Source organism: Ovis canadensis, chromosome 16, assembly GCF_042477335.2.
Source record: "Ovis canadensis isolate MfBH-ARS-UI-01 breed Bighorn chromosome 16, ARS-UI_OviCan_v2, whole genome shotgun sequence".
Classification (NCBI taxonomy): domain Eukaryota; kingdom Metazoa; phylum Chordata; class Mammalia; order Artiodactyla; family Bovidae; genus Ovis; species Ovis canadensis.
Window position 1 is genome coordinate 68,071,714 of NC_091260.1, and position 24,944 is coordinate 68,096,657.

General features: G+C 37.0%; 1 pseudogene; it reads right to left on the reverse strand.

Annotated features, from left to right (window-relative positions):
* Positions 1-4,246: 4,246 nt before the first annotated feature.
* Positions 4,247-5,221, reverse strand: LOC138421726 (poly(A) polymerase alpha pseudogene; annotated as a pseudogene).
* Positions 5,222-24,944: the final 19,723 nt, after the last annotated feature.

Genomic DNA, 24,944 nt, shown 5'->3' on the forward strand with positions numbered 1-24,944 from the left:
CAGTGCTTTTAACCTTGAAAGGAAGCAAGAAATTGTATGTGGGAGAAAAGAAAGAAGCCAGTAGCTAGGACCAGTAACTACACCATGCTTCTGCCTCTGTGAGCAAGCTCCCATCCCAGACCTATTCAATGCAAGGGCATTAACTCACACAGTATCCCACTTTCTAACACCCTTTTCCTTTGCCAAGATCACTTTTATAATCACTCACATTTCACCCAGTGTTTGATCTCAGAACCTTTAGCTGATTAACCAGCCTTTTATCTCACAAGAATACAAATGAATACAATGGCCATAAACCGAGCTTCCCTGGTGACCCAAATGGTAATGAATCCACCTGAAATGCTGGGGACCTGGTTTGAGTCCCTGGGTTGGGAAGATCATCTGCAGAAGGGAATGGCTACCCATTTCAGTATTCTGGCTTGGAGAATTCTAAGGACAGAAGAAACAGACATGCTACAGTCCATGGGGTGCAATGATTCATGGGTAATAATTTAATTTTCATAACATAATACAAAATTAGGAAGTCAAGAAACACCTGGAATGACAGGCAAATTTGGCCTTGGAGTACAGAATGAAGCAGGGCAAAGGCTAACAGAGTTCTGCCAAGAGAATGCACTGGTCGTAGCAAACACCCTCTTCCAACAACACAAGACAAGACTCTACAGATGAACATCAACAGATGGTTAACACTGAAATCAATATAGATTGGCTATATTCTTTGCAGCCAAAGATGGAGAAGCTCTATACAGTCAGCGAAAACAAGACTGGGAGAGGACTGTGGCTCCGAACATGAACTCTTTATTGTCAAATTCAGACTTAAATTGAAGAAAGTGGGGAAAACCACTAGACCATTCAGGTATGACCTAAATGAAATCCCTTATGATTATACAATGGAAGTGAGAAATAGTTTTAAGGGACTAGATCTGATAGGCGAGTGCCTGATGAACTATGGACGTAGGTTCGTGACATTTTATGGGAGACAGGGAGCAAGACCATCCCCAAGAAATAGAAATGCAAAAAAGCATAATGGCTGTCTGAGGAGACCTTACAAATAACTGTGAAAAAAAGAGATGAGAAAGGCAAAGAAGAAAAGGAAAGATATACCCATTTGAATGCAGAGTTCCAAAGAATAGCAAGTAGACACAAGAAAGCCTTACTCAGCCATCAATGTAAAAAAAATAGAGGAAAACAATAGAACAAGACTAGATATTTCTTCAAGAAAATTAGAGATATCAAGGGAATATTTTGTACAAAGATGGGCTCAATAAAGGACAGAAATGATATGGATCTAACAGAAACAAAAGATATTAAGAAGAGGTGGCAAGAATACACAGAAGAACTGTACAAAAAAGATCTTTATGATCCATATAATCACGAAGGTGTGATCACTCACACTCACCTAGAGCCAGACATCCTGGAATGTGAAGTCAGGTGGGCCTTTGGAAGCATTACTACGAACAAAGCTAGTGGAGGTGATGGAATTCCAGTTGAGCTATTTCAAATCCTGGAAGATGATGCTGTGAGGGTGCTACACTCAACATGCCAGGAAATTTGGAAAACAAAGCAGGACTGGAAAAGGTCAGTTTTCATTCCAATCCCAAAGAAAGGCAATGCCAAAGAATGCTCAAACTACCACACAATTGCACTCATCTCACACACTAGTAAAGTAATACTCAAAATTCTCCAAGCCAGGCTTCAGCAATACATGAACCATGAACTTCCAGATGTACAAGCTGGTTTTAGAAAAGGCAGAAGAACCAGAGATCAAATTGTCAACATCCGCTGGATCATCGAAAAAGCAAGAGTTCCAGAAAAACATCTAATTCTGCTTTATTTACTATGCCAGAGCCTTTGACTGTGTGGATCACAATAAACTGTGGAAAATACTAAAAGAGATGGGAATATCAGACCACTTGACCTGCCTCTTGAGAAATCTGTATGCAGGTCAGGAAGCAACAGTTAGAACTGGACATGGAACAATGGGCTGGTTCCAAATAGGAAAAAGAGTACATCAAGGCTGTATATTGTCACCCTGCTTATTTAACTTCTATGCAGAGTCCATCATGAGAAATGCTGGACTGGAAGAAACACAAGCTGGAATCAAGATTGCCAGGAGAACTATCAATAACCTCAGATATGCAGATGAGGCATGTCTTATGGCAGAAAGTGATAAAGAATTAAAGAACCTCTTGAAGAAAGTGAAACAGGAGAGTGAAAAAGTTGGCTTAAAGCTCAACATTCAGAAATCTGGTCCCATCATTTCATGGCAAATAGATGGGGAAACAGTGGAAACAGTGACTTACTTTATTTTTCTGGGCTCCAAAATCACTGCAGATGATGTTTGCAGCCATGAAATTAAAAGACACTTGCTCCTTGGAAGGAAAGTTATGACTAACCTAGACAGCATATTCAAAAGCAGAGATATTATTTTGCCAACAAATGTCCATCTAGTCAAGGTTATGTTTTTTCCAGTAGTCATGTATTGATGTAAGAGTTGGACTATAAAGAAAGCTGAGCACTGAAGAATTGATGCTCTTGAACCGTGGTATTGGAGAAGACTCTTGAGATTCCCTTGGACTGCAAGGAGATGCAGCCAGTCCATCCTAAAGGAGATCAGTCCTGGCTGTTCATTGGAGGGACTGATGTTTAATCTGAAACTCCAATTCTTTGGCCACCTGATGCAGAGAGCTGACTCATTTGAAAAGACCCTGATTCTGGGAAAGATTGAGGGCAGGAGAAGAAGGGGATGCCAGAGGATGAGATGGTTAAATCCATCACTGACACAATGGACATGGGTTTGGGTGGACTCCAGGAGTTGGTGATGGACAAAGAGGCCTGGTGTGCTGCAGTTCATGGGGTCACAAAGAGTCGGACACGACTGAGTGACTGAACTGAACTGAATACAAGGTTGAAATACATACTGGCCCCATTTTATGCATGAACAACTGAGACAGAAAATGGAAAAATTTTCACACCAACTACGCACCACCAACAGTGAGATTTCCACCTTGGCAGTTTTCTGAGTTACCACTATTAAGCTCTATATGTACCGTTGTTTCTCTGCTTCTATTCAGGTCCATTTTTATAGTCTAATGACCATCATTTTAATGAAATCTTTGTCCATAGCAGCTTGTTGTCATTTAGTTGCTAAGCCCTGTCTGACTGCTTTGCCAACCCATGGACTGTGGTCCGCCAGGCTTTTCTGTCTATGGGATTTCCCAGGCAAGAATACTGGAATGTTTTGCCGTTTTCTTCTCCTGGGATCATTCTGACCCAGGTATTAAACTTGTGTCTCCTTCTTGGCAGACAGATTCTTTACCACTGAGCCACCTAGGAAGCCCCAATACCAATTTAATCTCTCCTTAACTACTGCAATGATCTTCTAACGTTTTCCTATATACATTCTTGGCCATAAGATGTATAATGCAAAACTTGGAATGAGACCTCAGATATGTATGCTACAGATCAGCCTTCTGCTTAAAATTCTCCAAAGGCCTTCCATTTCCTTCCAATTAATATCCAAAACTGTTTCAATTTCTTAGTAGATCTTAAAAGATCTGCCTCTCAGTTAACCATTCTATTTAATCTCTTCCATCTCTCTGGCTTCTTCCGTTAAATCATATTGGTTCCCTTGTTTTCTCTTGCACACATCACACATTTATTAATAACACCAAAACCTTTGCACTATCTCTCCTCATCTTCCTCCTCCTTCATGTGTATTGTTGTTCTCACGATTACATTTTCTTCTCCAACATCACCTGAACACTCTATAAAATATGATTCTAACCATCCATTATTTCTCACCTTGTTTTTATATTTTGTTAACAGAATTTGCTGCCACCTAGAATGACAGGACTATTTTCTGAACAGTCCATCAAAATGAGTTTAGAAGAAAAGTCTATATTTTAACTACTATATCAGGTGTTCTAGAAGTGGTCTTGGCACATATCAGGTACTTAATTATTATTTGTTGATCAAATCAATGTTGAATCAAATCATCCACTGAATCTTTACTATACTTTATTATTTTCTAAGCACAAATGCCTGCACAACTTTGACTTACAAGGTAGTACTATGAAAAATAAATTAAAATGTTAGTGACTGATATAAACTATGTACAATTAAATGTGGTTCCAGGGTACATAATTTTGCTTCTTACACCAGAGGACAATTTTAGTGGAAATTAAAAAAATGTGATATGAACATGTCTACTCATGCTTAACAGGATGGGAAGTCTCCCTCAAGTTTATGCGCATGATTTCTGTTCCTTATTGCACAGTGCAAATTTGTAGGGAAAAAATAATACACTAACTCTTGGGTCCTGTACAGGTAAATTAAGATTTCATTCCTCAGGCTGTTTCAATAGGACTGGATTTAGCCATTCCCATTTAGAAAATACCACGAAAATTTTCCATACAAGAGTTCACGCTGTTGCATTTGGATAAAGCTGGCAAGTTCTTCCTATTAGCAGAGCCCAGGAAACACCACCCAGGAAATCTAATATATTAGAATAGATATTGTGGTGTTTGGCCCACAGTTTGATAGTTCTCAGGGTTAACCTGAAGTTGTCAGTGTTTGGTAGTAGATGTAAAATTCGCTGGTTACCTTGTAATCCTGAAGACTTCTTATACACCTTATATCTACATTTTTAAGCAGACTGTCAGCTCTTAAATCCAAGTCTTCTGGAATAGTCTGCAGCGCTAACCTTGCAAACAAAATATCAGTCCCCATCCCATCAAAACACAATTTGATAACTTTTACAAATGCCTCTTCAACAGCTCTTAAATCTTTTACTTCTTTCTGTAATTTCAACTTATAGAATGGGGTGAAAAAAATCACTTTGATCAACATGTCTTGATGCAATACACATGCATCAATATCAGTACGTTTTGCATGTACTCCTAATCTATAAGATCCAAATGTAAAAATTTTCCCATCAACATTTTCAACTACAGATTGTGGCAGATTCTTGCTTTCATTGATTTCTCGAATACACTCGTTTACCAGGTTATTTAATTTTCCCCAAATTAAAATCCTGCGCTGCAGTTTCTCTTCATGTCCTAAAACCCCAAAGGGCATCAGAAGAGTCTCAACTAGTTTCTGTTCAAGTAGGCAGTCAGTCTTCTTGCGGGCATCTAAGCTGACGGCAGAAGTAATGTCCCAGTGCTTCCGTGGCGGCTGTGTTTGCCTATGATCCCTGCGTTGTAACTGGAAACAGCATCATCTCCTGCGCCGCCACCAAGCAGCCCCATCTCCCCTGGCAACCTCCCCCGCTGACGCTGTGGGCTTGATCCATTGAGGCGGGAGGGAGGCGGGGTCTGCCTTAGCCCTGGGTCCAACCGCACCCTGCACCTGCTCACACCGCTTTAAGCGCTTCACCTCATCCCCGCTTCATCCTAACAAGACGCCCCCCATCCGCTGAATCTTTTCACTCTACTCATTCAAAGAATTCAATTCTGAATGTAACTAAATGACTAAACTCTCCACAGGTTTCATATAGAAGCCGGGCTCTATCAGATCGAGTTACCCAACAGGGTAATATACTTCTATAAATCCAAGGCACACAACCAAACATATATCTTTCTGCTATATCCTCTCATTCTTTCACCCTCGGTTGTGTACATAACTGCGCACTATGTCTCCAGATCCCAAATTCTTTATGTTTATCCGTTGATCAGATCTACTTTCATTTAGAAACTATAAATATCCCATGAAAAGTGCTTCATATTCTGATCAACCACTCATAATTGATACCATTCCCTTATATTCCGATATGGAACCTTCCTCCTATTCTTACATATTCTAACTCTCTCCACCAGTGTTTTCACTTTCTTTTCCTCTCGTATTATAAACAACTACTTTTATTCCCTTTCTTCACTTGAAAATTCCATCACTCCTTCTCCATTGAATATTTCTTGGTAACTTTTAAACATGTTTCCATATAACAAATGCAAAAATACCAGATACACTTTCATTTAATTTCTCATGTGTGTGTTAGTCGCTCAGTTGTGTCCAACTCTTTGCGACCCTATGGACTGCATAGACTGTAGCCTGCCAGGCTTCTCTGTCCATGGAATTCTCCAATAAGAATGCTACAGTGGGTTGCCATTTCCTTCTCCAGGGTTTCTTCCAGACCCACAGATTGAACCTAGGCATCCTGCATTCTAAGCAGATTCTTTACCATCTGAGCCACCAGGAAAGACAATCAGTTCCTCATAAACCACTAGATAAATCATAAACTCTCTTCTTCTATCACAATCCACTTGAATAGCTTTCCCTCCACTTGTCTCTATTTTCTCAGCTCATTTTATTCTGGAATATGGTCTCATCACTTAACAAAAAAATTCCTGCTGAAGAGAATGATAATATTTATATCTCTAAATCCTGAACATTTTCTATCTTTATTGTATTTTAAGTTTCAGCTGAATCTGACACTGTTGATTGCTCCATCCAAGAAATTGTCAATTCATTTGGTTTCTATGACACATCCTTATATTTTTTTCACCCTTTTGCCTGTTACTTCTTAGTTGGCTTTTTAGGCTCATCTTTATCACACTAAGGAGCTCTCCTGGGCATCAGGTTTGTACCTTTTCTCTTTTCATTCTGTGATCTATCCCTAGGTGATGCCATTTTCAATTCTGGTTCCAATAAAATATACACAGAGCTGAAATTCACATTAAAATTTGAACTTCAAACTTAAATCAGAATATAAAATTTAAATCTCTTCTCAGCTCTGTGCACACACTGATTTGCTATTTACCACGTTTATTATGAACTCCCTTTCTTGCAGATTTTATTTGGTACCTCTGCCGCCTGACTAGGACTTACAATATATCTGGTGCATTCTTAAAGTGAGACCAGCAGACTTTTCTTTGAAAGAAGGGTCAGATCAAACAGAGCCCTCTTACTCTTATTCTCATTTACATCAACTGTCTTGTATGTTTCATTCAAAGCACCTACCATAATATGCAATAACACATTAATATATTTATTTTGTTTCTGTCTCTGTTCTCCACTAAAACATAAGCATCATGATGAAAGAATACTTATCTCTATCATTTACTCTTGTTATTCACAAGATAGATTAGATTCAGGTACATAGTGTATAAAAAATCAGGATGGGGGACACATGTACACCCATGGCCGATTCATGTCAATATATGGCAAAAAAGCACTACAATATTGTAAAGTAATTAGCCTCCAATTAAAATAAATAAATTAATTAAAAAATAAGAATACCTAGCAATGTATATTTACTATGTGCAAGACAACACTGCGAGAACAGATGCATAATCAATTCAGTTTCACTGTACCTCTATGAGGTAGATGCTGTTTACAAATAAAGAAACTTCATTCTTTAGAATGAAGTAAATGTCTTAAAGACGTACTAGGAGCATTGCAAGAACTAGTGGTTGAACTAATTAAGACTTACCAAATCTTCTAGAAACACTAAGACCAAAAATAGAAAATGCCAAACTTAACAAAACTAGCACCACAAGGCTAAGATTTAATGAAGCAAGCAAAGAATGACTGATATTATTGCAATAAACATGATAATGATAGATTCAAAATTAACATTAAATTATATGAATGGAATTAATAACTTATTGAACATTTAAAATTGAAACAGGAAAATTAAAACATGATAAGTGGGACAAATAAAATAACAAAACACAAAAGCAAGTTAAAGTATGGATCCATAAGTATTCCCAGAGCATAGATTTAAATTTCAAGGTGTTTGCAAAAACAAGAAAAATGTGAAGGTGATCCTGGAGTTTTAATATCTGTGTAATACAAATGAAGAACAAAAGAGAGAAATGATTGATGGGGAACAGTGTAAGACAGTTCTATTGCACCATTCTGCAGGTTCTTCATATTATAGCTAAAAGAGAGATGCCAGTTTGATCCTATATAAGTATTGCTGTATAGTTATTTTGGGCATAGTATAAAACCTGCATAAATTTTCCATACGCTGTGTTATGTGCACGCTCCCCTAGCATGTGCACAGTCCAAGTCTATGTTCCTGCATTGCACACATTCCAAAATACCTGAACACGCCAATGTTTGTTAACATATTTTTTGACTGTTTAAAATACAAACTGCCCAAACTATCAACATAAAATATATGCCAGGTATTTGGATATAAATATTTTATATTTGTATATTTAAAATATTTTATCAACTTTATTTATAATGATGACAGTGTGAAAACAGTCAAGATCATAAGTCTTACAGAATAATTTTAACTTGCAAGTATTAGTTCACTTCAGTTCAGTTCAGTTGCTCAGTTGTGTCCGACTTTGCGACTCCATGAATCACAGCACACCAGGCCTCCCTGTCCATCACTAACTCCTGGAGTTCACCCAAATTCATGTCCATCGAGTTGGTGATGCCATCCAGTCATCTCATCCTCTGTCGTCTCCTTCGCCTCCTGCACCCAATCCCTTCCAGCATCAGGATCTTTACCAATGAGTCAACTCTTTTGGACTCTGTGGGAGGGGGAGAGGGTGGGATGACTTGGGAGAATGGCATTGAAACATGTATACTATCATGTAAGAAACGAATTGCCAGTTTATGTTCGATACAGGATACAGGATGCTTGGGGCTGGTTGCACGGGGATGATCCAGAGAGATGATATAGGGTGGGAGGTGGGAGGGGGGTTCAGGATTGGGAACTCATATACACCTGTGGCTGATTCATGTCAATGTATGGCAACACCAGGACAGTATTGTAAAGCAGAATAAAGTAAAAATAAAAATTTAAAAAAAAAAAACCTCTTCACATGAGGTAGCCAAAGTATTGACGTTTCAGTTTCAACATCAGTCCTTCCAACGAACACTCAGGACTGATCTCCTTTAGGAAGGACTGGTTGGATCTCCTCACAGTCCAAGGGACTCTCAAGAGTCTTCTCCAACACCACAGCTCAAAAGCATCAATTCTTCGGACCTCAGCTTTCTTCACAGTCCAACTCTCACATTCAGACATGACCACTGGAAAAACTATAGCCTTGACTAGATGGACCTTTGTTGGCAAAGTAATGTCTCTGCTTTTCAATATGCTGTCTAGGTTGATCATAACTTTCCTTCCAAGGAGTAAGCGTCTTTTAATTTCATGGCTGCAATCACCATTTGCATTTAATTGAATTCCATACTTTTAATATTGACCAAAAAGCAGATGCTAAATTTAAATAAACCATATGAATCTCCTTTATGTTATTTCTCCTTTATATCACATAGCTTACATATACCTCAAAGTAACTGGTTTAATAGCAACTAATAAAACATTGTGATTATGCCAATTTGATTTCATTATTGTTGTATGAAGTTTACATCTTTAGATTTTTCCACTAGTAGTGCATTTTTTAAAATTTTATTTGTCTATCTGCTATTTACATTAGAGATGATTATGATGAGGGTGATGATGATGTCCACTGTGATATTAAAAACATGTACATTTACAAGATTTTAAAATTAAAATAAATAAATAAATAAATAAATAAATAAACATGAGAGCCAAGCTAGAGTTTAAGACTGAACTCACTGAAAGGAAGAGACTGGAAGAAAAGATTTAAGAAGGTTACTGCTTTTCATCTGGAAGCAAAGATAGAAATGTAACATGTACTGAAAGTAAAAACATCCAATTTTTAAAAAATTTATTGTGCAATTGTGAGACACTGAAGAAGAAGTAGTAGTTATCTAATTTTTTAAAACTAAATTTTCTTAAATTGATGTCAGGTAATAGTGCATATGATACTTTTTATATGTATGTTGTGTGAAAAAGATAGCTGCTATCTACAAAAAAAAATCAAAAGAAGCAATATCTAAAAGTGTTTAGAGTATCCCATATTATGTTATCATTTAAATGTGATGCTCATTATTTAGGTGTTTTCAAATGGTTCAACATATTTTTGTTTTAATATGATTGATGTATGTCTGTCAGATTCTCAGGAAAGTCAATTAAACGCTCATAGATCTGTCTTTAAAAATAATTTTGCTACTCTAAACAATCTGTCTCTTTCTTACCAATAGTGAAATGCTATGCCAAGAATCTTTTTATCAACATCATACAAGCATTAAACATTCACTTAAGAAATACAAATTCTGTGGGCATAGCGACTTGAACAGAACTTTGCTTCCCTGGGCTTTCATATTTATATTAGGAAAGATTTATGTATGAATTAGCTAACTTTAATTTAATTTTATTATTATTTTTTTTATTTTGCTTCCCTGGTGGCTCAGCTGGTAAAGCATCTGCCTGCAACGTGGGAGACCCGGTTCATTCCCTGGGTTGGGAAGATCTCCTGGAGAAGGAAATGGCAACCCACTACAATAGTGTTGCCTGGAGAATCCCACGGACGGAGGAGCCTGGTAGGCTACAGTCCATGGGATCACAAAGAGTTGGACACTACTGAGCAACTTCACTTTTGCTTTTCTTTCACTTAGCTAACTTTAAGCACGTAGGTGAAAGCCTATGTAAATGAAAACAACATGGAAGACTTTGATATTTTAGGAGGTCATTAAAAATTCAGCAATCGTTTAGATCATTGCTACGCAAAGTGTGTTCCACAGATTAGCAGTATTGACATAATCTGAGAACTGTGAGAAATGCAAAATCTCAGGCCCCCCTTCAGAATCTGAAATTGAACAAGCCCTTCGAGGTGTTTCCTGCGTACCTGAGAGTTAAACAAACAAACATATAAAGAGAATGAAGCAGATGATTATTGCCCCTGGGAGACTGATGGTGTGGTCCTATGTCATATAAAGCTAAAGTATATACTAGCTGAGGGGATCAATTTATTTCAGGTTAAGTAAGAATACACCTGATAATGAGCAGAGGCACATGTGATTTAGAGAACTATTAGTTATGTGAGTATCAAATATTTGGAAATGAGTTTTAGGAATCATAAAAATGAATGTGATCAATAAGTTGTTCAGAATTAGGTATAAGCAAGTCATCATTTTTTAAATATAAATATTGTGATGGTGGTGGTGGTATAAAGTTGTTTTGTTTGTTTGTTTTTTTAACTGAAGGCTGCATATTTGAATCTATTTCCTGAATCTAACCACTCAACCACTTTCACTGCTACCATCAATCAAGATTCCTTTAACCGTCCACAAGAACTATCTCAATAATGGTCATAAGTATTTCCCCAATGTTTCCCTTTGTCCTCACCTCACTATCATGCCTCTGCATGAAGCCAGAGTAATTTCTTTTATTTTTAGTATAAATTTATTTATTTATGTATTTTATTTTATTGGTGGTTGATAACTTTACAATATTTATTTCTGTATTTTATTTTATTTTATTTTTATTTCTGTATTTTAAAATGTGACTCAGATAATGACAGTCTCCTGTTTAAAACTTTTTAATAGTGTAGATCCCAGTCATTAATAGTAATTACAGCTAATAATCCCATTTAGTAAGAAAAATTATAACTAATGTACCATGTGTGTATATGTCAATGATTAATAATCACATTCTTTCTCCAAGATTGAGTATTACTCCCAGGAATAAACATGAGAAAATGAAGGTATTAGTTAAAAACCATATCCTAGGACGCAGTAATAGCTCAAATTTGAACCAAGGAAGCTTAGCTTCCATCTTAACATTTAATCATCTTTCCATATACATATCTCTTCATTCCCATGGGGGACTTTCATGATCTTTTGCCAAACAACCTTTCCCAAACCATCTCTCATATTTTTGTTTTTAATTTTGTGCTATGCAACTGAGCCTTCTTTTTCTTCATCTAACATGCCACATATGTACTGGCCTCCTCTTCCAGTTAAGTTCTTCCCCAGCTTATTCACACAACTGTCACCTATTCAGAGAGGCAGTTTCTGTTCATCTAGCTTAAAAGGGCATACCTTTCAATCTCTACTCCTTTACCTTGCCTTATTTTACATTGTGCCACTGATCAACATCCAGTATTAAAATAAAAAGTCTTTACAGCTATAGTACAAGTTTCTGCAATATAATTAGTCCATCTAATACATGAAGAAAGGGAAACATATGACTCATAGAAATAGCCCTGCAAAATTCATGCATTTCCTGGTAGGGATCTTAGGCATGCAGAAATAACTAAGGAACTGGTTCTGAACCTAGTGTTAAAACTAGCAGTTAGAATTGACTGTCAAATCTCTGGGTCAAATCTCTTTAGTTTGACTCAAAACTCTTTTATGTCTGACTTAGTACATGACAGCAAGACTTGTATTTCTACTTTTATTCTAATACACTGCCTATCTTATTCAATTTGTAGCACACAAAGATAATCCAGCCTCACAGAGATACACAGTTGCAAAGGGTAGGAGGATTTTTAAAACTTTATCAGATACTATAATTATTTTGACACTATACCCAAATTCAATACTTGTTAATTTACTAAAGTTTAGTTTTAATGTGGAATCTGAAAACATGTCAAAAGACTTTCCAGATTATAATTTTAATAATGAATCTTTAAATCATGTGTTATTCAGTCGCTCAATCATGTCCAACTCTGCAACTCCATGGACTGCAGCACGCCAGGCTTCCCTGTCCTTCACCAACTTCTGTAGCTTGCTCAAACTCACATTCACTGAGTCAGTGATGCCATCCAACCATCTCATCCTTTGTCCTCCACTTATCCTCCTGACTTCAGTCTTTCCCAGCATCAGGGTCTTTTTCCAATGAGTCGGCTCTTCACATCAGGTGGGCCAAGTATTGGAGCTTCAGCTTCAGCATCAGTCCTTCCAGTGAATATTTAGGGTTTATTTCCTTTAGGATTGATCTTTAGTCCAAGGGACTCTCAAGAGTCTTTTCTAGCAACAGAATTCGAAGGCATTAGTTCTCCAGTGCTCAGCCTTTTTTTATTGTCCAACTCTCACATCTGTATATGACTACTGGAAAAATCATAGTTTTGACCATATGACCCCTTGTAGGCAAAGTCAAGTCTCTGTTTTTTAATATGCTAAGTTAGTCATAGCTTTTCTTCCAAGGAGCAAGTGCCTTTTAATTTCATGGCTGCAGTCACTGTCCACAGTGATTTTTGCAGCCCTAAAATATAAAGTCTTTCACTGTTTCCATTGGTTCCCCATCTATTTGCCATGAAGTGATGGGACCAGATGTCATGATCTTGGTTTTTTGAATGATGAGTTTTAAGCCAGCTTTTTCACTCTCCTCTTTCACTTTCATCAAGAGGCTCTAAGGGTCATGTGTGGGTCATTTTAAAAGTCATGGTTCAGTGAATTCTACAGATCTTCCAATACAAAATCTGAATAGTTTGTATGGCAGTCATATTTTCAAATATGACTGCTCAGTCAGTGTCCAACTCCTTATGACCCCATGGACTGTAGCCCATAAGGCTCCATAGAATTATCCAGGCAAGAAGACTGGAGTGTGTTGCCTTTCCCTTCTCCAGCTGATCTTCCTGACCCAGATATCTAACCCAGATCCCCTGCATTGCAGGTAAATTCTTTACTGTCTGAGCTATTAGGGTAGGAAAATATGTAATATGTGAATTGCATTTCATCACTCAATGTATTAGCAGTATGTCTACCCAAGAGCTGAGGGTTTTTCACTGCTACAAAAAATAATTGAAACCAGTTGCACCTCTGCTGCTGCATTCTCTCCGCACCCCCCCTTCCTCTTTTTCTGTGCAGGTGTGCCAAGTGAAGAATCGAGTCACTGTTAACTCATTATTATGTCAGCAGTGTAATTCACAGTAAGGCACCAGTCATTTTTACCCACAGTTACTTTTATACCATTAGTGAAATATCAATTCAATAAAAAGGCAAAAAAGTCTTAACGTTATTTTGAAAACAATTTTAACACACAGTCTGTCTGATATGGGCTTCCCTGTGGCTCAGCTGGTAAAGAATCCACCTGCAATGCAGGAGACCTGGGTTTGCTCCCTGGGTTGGGAAGATCCCCTGGAGAAGGGAAAAGGCTACCCACTCCAGTCTTCTGGCCTGGAGAATTCCATGGACACTATAGTCCATGGGTTCACAAAAAGTCAGACCCGACTAAGTGACTTTCACTGTCTGAAAAGTCTCAGAGTTTTACAAGGGTTTGTTGACAACACATTATGAACTGTTCAACTTCCCAGGTAGCTCAGTGGTAAGTAGGAGACTCAGGAGATGTGGGTTTGATCTGAGGTCAGGATGAGCCCCTGGAGGAGGAAATGCCAACCCACTCCATTATCCTTGCTGGGAAAATCCCATGGACAGAGCGGCCTGGCAGGTTATAGACCATGGGAGTCACAAACAGTCCGGCACGACTGAGCATTGGAGACTGGATTATGAACTGTAATTCCATAGCATAAACAAATGGGAAGTCCCACTCCTTTATATAGCACTGTTTGCAAATACCTGGACATACCTCCACCAAAGTTCTCCCAGAAATTCCCCATGATAATTTAGGTGTTTTTAATAACAATATTTAAATAAGTGTGTAGAAAAGTAGTAACTAAATAATAAATGTGAAAAGTCTAAGGAAAACAGCAAAAACCAAAGGTGATATAGAACCTACTGAACACATGTATGAAACAATGGTAAAATAGCAGCATAACTCAGGTAGCTCAGTTCAGTTCAGTCGCTCAGTCATGTCCAACTCTTTGCGACCCCATGAATTGCACCACACCAGGGCTCCCTGTCCATCACCAACTCCCGCAGTTCACTCAGACTCACGTCCATCGAGTCAGTGATGCCATCCAGCCATCTCATCCTCAGTCGTCCCCTTCTCCTCCTGCCCCCAATCCCTCCCAGCATCAGAGTCTTTTCCAGTGAGTCAACACTTCGCATGAGGTGGCCAAATTTACTGGAGTTTCAGCTTTAGCATCATTCTTTCCAAAGAAATCCCAGGGCTGATCTCCTTCAGAATGGATTGGTTGGATCTCCTTGCAGTCCAAGGGACTCTCAAGAGTCTTCTCCAACACCACAGTTCAAAAGCATCAATTCTTCAGCCTGCTTCACAGTCCAACTCTCACCTCCATACATGACCACAGGAAAAATCATAGCCTTGACTAGACGGACCTTAGTTGGCAAAGTAATGTCTCTGCTTTTCAATATGCTATCTAGGTTGGTCATAACTTTTCTTCCAAGGAGTAAGCATCTTTTAATTTCATGGCTGCAGTCACCATCTGCAGTGATTTTGGAGCCCCCAAAAATAAAGTCTGACACTGTTTCCACTGTTTCCCCATCTATTTCCCATGAAGTGATGGGACCAGATGCCATGATCTTCGTTTTCTGAATGTTAAGCTTTAAGCCAACTTTTTCACTCTCCACTTTCACTTTCATGAAGAGGCTTTTTAGTTCTTCACTTTCTGCCATAAGGGTGGTGTTATCTGCGGTTATTGATATTTCTCCCGGCAATCTTGATTCCAGCTCGTGTTTCTTCCAGTCCAGCTTTTCTCATGATGTACTCTGCATAGAAGTTAAATAAGCAGGGTGACAATATACAGCCTTGACGTATTCCTTTTCCTATTTGGAACCAGTCTGTTGTTCCATGTCCAGTTCTAACTGTTGCTTCCTGACCTGCATACAGATTTCTCAAGAGGCAGGTCAGGTGGTCTGGTATTCCCAATTCTCTCAGAATTTTCCACAGTTTATTGTGATCCACACAGTCAAAGGCTTTGGCCTAGTCAATAAAGCAGAAATAGATGTTTTTCTGGAACTCTCTTGCTTTTTCCATGATCCAGCAGATGTTGGCAATTTGATCTCTGGTTCCTCTGCCTCTTCCAAAACCAGCTTGAACATCAGGAAGTTCACGGTTCACATATTTTTGAAGCCTGGCTTGGAGAATTTTGAGCATTACTTTACTAGCGTGTGAGATGAGTGCAACTGTGTGGTAGTTTGAGCATTCTTTGGCATTGCCTTTCTTTGGAATTGGAATGAAAACTGACCTTTTCCAGTCCTGTGGCCACTGCTGAATTGTCCAAATTTGCTGGCATATTGAGTGCAGCACTTTCACAGCATCATCTTTCAGGATTTGAAATAGCTCCTCTGGAATGCCATCACCTCCACTAGCTTTGTTCATAGTGATGCTTTCCAAGGCCCACTTGACTTCACATTCCAGGATGTCTGGCTCTAGATGAGTGACCACACCATCGTGATTATCCGGGTCATGAAGATCTTTTTTGTACAGTTCTTCTGTGTATTCTTGCCATCTCTTCTTAATATCTTCTGCTTCTGTTAGGTCCATACCATTTCTGTCCTTTATCGAGCCCATCTTTGCATGAAATGTTCCCTTGGTATCTTTAATTTTCTTGAAGAGATCTCTAGTCTTTCCCATTCTGTTGTTTTCCTCTATTTCTTTGCATTGATCGCTGAAGAAGGCTTTCTTATCTCTTCTTGCTCTTCTTTGGAACTCTGCTTTCAGATGCTTATATCTTTCCTTTTCTCCTTTGCTTTTCACGTCTCTTCTTTTAAGGTATACCCAATACCCATCACAAATAAGACAGGATCCATCTGATGGTATTCTTCTGTTGGTGGTCTCCTGGTCTATGGCTATAGCAGATATAGTGTTACCTGAGTCAGAAACAAGTTAACTTGAGAAAGATTTTTCTAAAACAGAAAAAAATAAAAATACCCTGAAACAATAGTGTGATATTTTTCTCCCTAAATTGAAATCAAATTATTAGTCTACTAATGAAAATTAGCTCTGATAAAACCAGTAAAATATTAGATATCATTGCTCATTATACAATGATTAAATTTATTGAAATGATATAAACAAAAATTCTGATAATTAAGACTGAAAACTACTGCTATAAAACATATTTCATAAAGTAATATCAACTATGAGTTTCTTTTTCAACTCAAATAACTGTTTTTCTTTTACTACACTTTAAAGATATTAATTAGTTTCCAATTAGAGGGTATTTGACATCAAAAAGCTCAGTGAAAATAAGATATATTTAAATAGCTATACTATTTTTCTGTGTTGGTTTGCATTCAAAATAATACCATTCTTCATTCATATTCAATAAAATATAATTATCAAATAATTACTTTCCACCTTTGTTAAAAATAGTTTTAATTGTACATTCAACACACATATCATTGTCTTTAAATAAGCTTGCTATTCAAGATAAGACAAACTTTTCCATTGACTGTAATCACACAATCTCATTAAAGTAAATGGGTTATTTTAAGTCCATATTTCCAGACATTTTCTATGCTTCTATAAACATAAAAGTATATTTATAAAAATCATAAAATATTACTCAGATTTAATTTCATTTCCATAGACACTTTGAAACATAAATCCTTTTAGAATATTTATTAACACAAGACATTTTGTTTTATATTGACATTGATACATATACTTATATAAATTATACATAAAATATTTATATATATATATATATTATATGGAGTATTTCTCCTGCATATGAACGAGTTCTATTCTAAGAGTACATTCATAAGTCCAGTTTGTACATAGGTCCCCAAAAGTTAGCCTAGGTACCCAACTAACTCAATCAGCTATATAGCAAGTGTACTGTAATAAGCTCATAATTCTTTTCACACAAATAACACATAAAAAACAAATGCAAAAAATTAAAAAAGTATGTTTCTAACCGTACAGCACAGTACCTTAAAAAGTATAGCAGTACAATACAACAACTGGCAAACAGGTGCTACAATCAATGAAAAGGCAAGAAAAGTTACTGACTGGAGGAGGCAGAGGAAGTAAATGATAGCACTGAAGGATCCTCAGATTTGGGAGACAGAGTTGTTGTTCAGTCACTAAGCCATCTCCAACTCTTTTGCGACCACATGGACTGTAGCACACCAGGCTCTGTCCTCCACAATGTCCTGGAGTTTGCTCAGACTTATGTCCACTGAGTCAATGATGCTGTCTAAGAATTTCATCCTCGGTCACCCCCTTTCTCCTTTTGTTAGCATCAAGGTCTTTTCCAAGTGAGTCAATTCTTTGCAACCAGCTGGCCCAAATATTGAAGCTTCAGCTTCAGCATCAGTCTTTTCAATGAATATTGAGTTGATTTCCTTTAGGATTGACTAGTTTGATCTCCTTTCAGTCCAAGGGACTCTCCAGAGTCTTCTCCAGTCCCACAATTTGAAAGCATCAATTCTTTGGCACTCAACCTTCTTTATGGTCCAACTCTCAAATCCCTACATGACTCCTGGAAATGCCATAACTTTGACTAGATGGACCTTTGTCGGCAAAGTAATGTCTCTCCTTTTTAATATGCTGTCTAGGTTTGTCCTTACTTTCCTTCCAAAGAGCAAGCGTCTTTTAATTTCATGGTTGCAGTCATCATCTGCAGTGATTTTAGAGCCCAAGAAACTATAATCTGTAGAGCAAGCTGCAATTTTATTAACACCCGTTGTTGATGGAAGAGGTTCTAGATCCTTTATGTATTCAATTCTATGAACCCTATTGAAAAAATGATCCAGTGCTGTCTGGATAGTAGCTCTTTTTTCCTTGTTATAGATGACACAGTAGCACTGGATTACATCCTTAATGGCTGCTGCAAGTTTCATGTATAGACCAATCTTGGAGTCCTATGTTTCAAAAGCTAACAATGCCTTCTCAAGTAAAGGAAATTGCCTGCTTCCAAATATCCTGGGCTTGCTTTATTACTGTACTCTACACAATAGTACACAGAAAATTACAGCCACTTGAAAAAATTGCACTCACATGATTGGACATGTGAACACACATCCAATCCTTGAAAGCTTGCAACTTGAAGGTTCATATATTGGACACTTACTATACATCATTTTAGTGTCTTTTCATGTAATTGCATAATATTCTATAGTATGGTAAGTCATTTAGACAGCGCCTTATTGACAGTTTGCTTCAAATGTATCACTATTTCCATTGTTACTACCATCACCTGTTTTGACTTTGGAAAGATTCTGTGAGGAAATGTATATAGATAATGTTTCACACAGATACTATTTTTCTATTTATTTAATAATATGTGACATTATCCTACATTTAAACCTATTATTTATTTATTATAAAACATGTATTTCTAAAACCATTGTAATATTTCATGCTCAGTGTCAAACAACTATTAAGTTTATAAGCCAGAATACAAACCATGTTGCTGACATAATCTTAACATTTTATTGTATGTATATATATGCATGTGTATTTTTTTTACAATTTCTTGATTAAAAGTGTGTATTTTCTGTGCCGTCATCTCCCCTTGAATTACATGAAAATCTGAATTGCTATCAAGAGAAGTCCATTGTGACTTGTGAAAACTTAGGGTGAGTCAAAACTGTGCAGAGGACTATGGCCTTAAAAGAAAGACTGAGGATTTTTATATTTCTTGCAGCTTTCAATGTATAATATTATTGTTGTAGCTTTCAAAATGGGTTTTCCTGGTAGCTCAGCTGGTAAAGAATCTGTATGCAATACAGGAGACCCCGCTTTGATTCCTGGGTCGGAAAGATCCTCTGGAGAAGGGATAGGCCACCCACTCCAGTATTCTTGGGCTTCCTTAGTGGCTCAGATTGTAAAGAATCTGCCTGCAATTCAGGAGACCTGGGTTCTGTTCCTGGGTGGGGAAGATCCCCTGAAGGCGAGTCTGACAGCTCACTCCAGTATTTTTGCCTGGAGAATCCCCATGGACAGAGGAGCCTGTCAGGCTATAGTCCATGGGATCTCTAAGATTCAGACAGGACTGAGCGACTAAGTTCAGCACAGCATAGCTTTCAAAAGTCCATATCATGTATGTATGTATGTATGTATGTATATATTTAAACATTTAAATTGTACTTAGGCCCAACTGGTTATTAAAATATGTATGTAGGCTGCATTTTTTATTTACAATACTATAAACTCAGAGATGATTATGCATTCTTTCACCATAAGCAAACTGAACCAAAGCATTTTCCCTTTTCTCTCCAAAAGCATCCTGAAGCTTATAGGAGAAAGGAGAACCAACTACAAACTCCACTGTGGGCAAAATTAGAAGATGTGCTATGAAATATATATTACAGTTGTAAAAAGCACTATCATTTGCATAGGAATCATGAAAAGAAAGAGAGCAAGTCTCAAAGAAATTTCAATGGAGAGTCCAATGTTAGAAAGTAACAGTCACATTTATTTTTGCTCTCAACCCCTTGAGTAAATTGGCAAAGAAAGAGAAGACAAGTCTATGCTTACATGCACAGATAAAAGACACTTGAAAATAATTTTGCCTTTGAGGCAGCTGAAAAGAAAATCTCTGTGTTATGTATCCCAGCTAGACTGGAAAAATCTCTCTGGAATCTTTCCCTCTATAGGAATACCTTGTAAATAACTTATCTAAGAAAATCTAAATTATTCAGTGAACATAACAAACGATATTACCAGATACCTTTGCCAAGGAGTGGATAAAAAATTTGAAAAAGTACTTCACTGTCTCTCAGAAGTCACTCAGTCGTGTCTTACTCTTTGCGACCCCATGGACTGTAGCCCACCAGGCTCCTCCCTCCATGGAATTCTCCAAGCGAGAATACTGGAGTGGGTTGCCATTTCCTTCTCCAGGGGATCTCCCTAACCCAGGGATCGAACTCGGGTCTCCTGCACTCAGAGCCACCATGGAAGCCCACTGTTCAGGGGAGGAAAACTTAATCTCTTGGCATAGGTCCAGCAAAAATGCAAACATGGAGCTTCCCTGGGGGCTCGGTGGTAAAGAATCTGCTTACCAATGCAGGTAAAGACAGGTTGTAGCCTTGACCCAAGAAAATCCTACATGCTGCAAAGCAACTAAACCCATGTCTCACAACTATTAAGCCTGGGCTCTAGAGCCCTGGGACTGGCATTAGTGAGCCCTCATGCCACAACTACTGAATCCCACATTCTGTAGAGCCCACACTCTGCAACAAGAGAAGCTACCACAGTGAGAAATGGCAGCTAGAGAAAAGCCCAGATGGCAACGAAGATGCAACACAGCCAATAAATAAATAAGTAAATAAGCATATTTTAAAAAATGCAAGCATAAATCATACCAAATATTTAACAGATATCTTAAAAGCAATGTTGCTGAAACAGAATACCTAATCCTACTTGTCTTTAACCATGCTTCCTCCTGGGTCTTCTTACCTCAAAAGCCCTGATCAATACGGCATATTTGCTTAAATCATAACTCATGGAGTTTCTCTTGTGCCTTTTCTTCTTTTTCTTTAGCAATACCTGAGAATTCTAACTATATAAATTATCTCAATTCTTCAAAGATGTGAGAATTCATAATTCTTGGCAAGTATTTGAAACAATAAGTGTTATGCTTAGAAGATTACTTGTAGTCTTAAATAAGACTTTTTCACTACAGATTTATTTTTATCACCAAAGAATTAGTGGTGCTTCTAGACAACAAAAAGTCTCAAGGAAGGGAGATTTTCTGGTGTGCCACTGCAGAAACATTGCTTAAGTGAATATGCATAAATGTATATTAATTTCAGGGGACCATACAAGTGCTTATGCATAATTGGACCTTCCAATAAATGGAAGCATGTCACTTCTTTGAGAAAGTATGCATAAATGTTCATTATCTCACACTATGGAGAGAAGGGAAATAGTGGGCTGTCTTCTAATCACGGGAAGCATCATAGCTTATTTTTCCAACTTTGAAGGGAAATCCAAAGGTTATTTGCTCTCAAGAGCATAAGGAAGTGAAATTAACTAACTTTATTTTAAAGGATTGGTTAATTTACTGTTACATGATATTATTAAGCTTCATCTTCTAAGTTGTAGAATCTAAGTGTATTTAAAGCATCTATTTTTTTTAAATGTTTGATATTTTCAGCACCAAAAACTTCATTACTTTGCTTGGGTGCAAGTATGAAAGAATCTTTTTTTTTTTTTTCCTGTATAAGTGATAGTGTTAAATCATTCTGTCTTTCATTTGCTGTGTTAGGTTCATATGACATACACATACATACCCATACCTCAATACTTGAATGACTATAATCATTGTCTTTAATATTTTTAAATGTTGGTATATTCCTGATATACTCTTTTATTAACATAAACCATTTGAACTAAATGAGTGAAAAATAGAGAAAAATCAGAAATTAATTTTTAATACCTGTCATGTGTTAACTATTCTATAGCTAATGAAAATATGGGCATTTATATAAGGTAAATATTTTCCCATGAAATATTACTTATCTCAAGAATATATTGAATACAATGAAAAGGGAATAAAAAAGATATTGGAAATGCATTTCTTATAGAAGATTGATCAATTGTATATTTTATGAATCAGAACAATACAGCAGCAATTTCAAGACTATGCAGTATTATCCAATATCCTCCAGAACATTATTAACTTCAGTACAAACAGAAGAATGATGGATAACTAGCTTTCCTAAGAAACATTTATGATCAGGGAAAAATATATTTAAAAAATTCTTGTCTTTCATTTTTAAATCAGCAAGCTAATTCATTTTAATTTACTAGATCACAGTATCCTTTATTAGTTTGACTCTGAAAATTTTACTCTTTCTTGAATCACTTTACAGAAGACTGATTATCTGGATATTCATCATAAGTAAAGCTGCCAGATAAGACACAAGACATCCAAGTAATTTTAATTTCAAATTAAATAACAAAAAGGAACAATGTAAAAAGTATAAAAGTATGTCAACTATTGAATGGAATGTACTAATATTGACATTTATTGCTCATCTGAAAAGTAAATGTAACTAGGTATCTCATATTGTTATTTCTTAAATTTGCAGTCCAATCTTAAAAGAATGCTTAGAATTAATAGGTATTTGCTTAGACATTTCCCTATAGATACAATATAATCTCTTCATCGTGTCTAATTAGAATAGTTGATGCTAGCCATAGTATACCTGTTAAGACTTTTACTCAAGATGCTGTCTCAGATCTAGCCATTCAAGGCAGAGCAAGTTAGGTTTTATTCTGCTGTGACTTTAAAAATGTGCTATGCGACATTTAAAATTTAGAAATAAGAAAGACAATATTCTAATGAGTATAACTGTTTGGATCTGTGAGATTATTAGGTTGTATTTTGTCAAAAATATTGTCAAACAATCTGTCATAAAATAGGGACTAACTAAGAAAATTACAAATTGAAAATAAATAGATGAAGCTGCCAGAGTTCTGGTATTTCAGACACAAAAGATTAATCAAAATGAAGCCTAGTATTCTAAAAGCATTGGGGAAAAAGTAGGCAGAGAGGCAAGCAAATGTCTGTGTCTTAATATATGCTTAAAATAGGTATCTCACACTGAAATCTCCCTCAGGATATCTCTGCAAGTTCACTGATTTATTCATCTATTCATTAATGTTTTTGAAGTAACTACTCAATTTCAGACTTTGGGTTAGTTTTTTTTAAAAAAGAAGACAAAATAGTCCTGGCCCTTCTAGTGTTGCAGGTCAGTTCAGTTGCCCAGTCATGTCTGACTCTTTGCAATCCCATGGACTGCAGCACGCCAGGCTTCCCTGTCCATCACCAACTCCCGGAGCTTGCTCAAACTCACGTCCATCAAGTCAGTGATGCCATCCAACCATCTCATCCTCTGTCATCCCCTTCTCCTCCTGCCTTCAGTCTTTCTCAGCATCAGGGTCTTTTCCAATCAGTCAGTTCTTTTTATCAGGTGGCCAAAGGATTGTAGTTACAGCTTCAGAATCAGTCCTTCCAATGAATATTCAGAACTGATTTCCTTTAGCACTGACTAGTTAAATCTCCTTGCAGTCCAAGGGACTCTCAAGGGTCTTCTCCAACATCACAGTTTAAAAGCTTCAATTCTTGGGTGCTCAGCTTTCTTTATAGTCCAACTCTCACAACCATACATGATTACTGGAAAAAACATAGCTTTGACTAGACGGACCTTTGTCAGCTAAGTAATAACTCTGATTTTTAATATGCTGTCTAGATTGGTTTCTTCTAATTCTACATCAGAATTAGAAGAAAGATTACTGAACAAGTAATTATAATAAGAGTGTAGAAGCAAGTAGACTTTTGTAAAAAGATAATTATTTTAATTTATAAAATCCTACTCTTCTTTTTGTGCTTTTTTAGCATAATTTCTCTCCCTCCATCTGCTAATTTTCTTTGAAATTGCATTTTAATAAAAGACTGCAACAAAAAGAAAAAGATAATTTTTATTTCTCTTAATTCCCTATAAGATATGAAAGGAAATGTTTGTCCAGAGAAAAGCAGACTTTCTAAATATCCCCTTTTCCTGATGTATTAAAAGCTATGACAGTAGTGTCCAAGAAGGCCTTCTTGTTCCCCTCAGTAAGACTAAACTATATACCAGCTTCTTCCTGTCTGCAGGTCCTCTGACCTCCCTTTTCTTAGAGTATTTACTTCAAAAAGTATGTAATAAAAATCCCTTTGAGATGTAAATCTTGGTAAAAACCTTCTTATCAGATTTACAGTCCAGGAGCATCTCTCAAGAGAACTTTCTTTTTAAAATATAATACTCAAGGAAGATAGAGTCACTGGCTAACTGTGTCTACGGGAGGATAAGAACTAACTTCTCTGGGTATCTTGCCATAACTTGTAAAGCTTCTTTCCGTCATGAAGAAAGTTTTCCTTTTCCTTTTTTTGGAAGAGTGGCAATCAGCAAATTAACTGACACTGACGATCTTTGATCTTTTATCATCCCAGCTCTTAAAAACTCTCTAGCCCTTTGTTTCAGACCAAGCTGTTTGAGTCCTGGCCTCTCACTCCTATTGAAATAGTCTTTTTTTTTTTTTTTTTTTTTTACAGGGCCAGAGAGTAAATTTTTTTGATTAATTAATTAATTATTTTTTTTTTTATGAACCCCCCTCCCACCTCCCTCCCCATAACATCTCTCTGGGTCATCCCCATGCACCAGCCCCAAGCATGCTGTATCCTGCATCAGACATAGACTGGCGATTCAATTCTTACATGATATTATACATGTTAGAATGCCATTCTCCCAAATCATCCCACCCTCTCCCTCTCCCTCTGAGTCCAAAAGTCCGTTATACACATCTGTGTCTT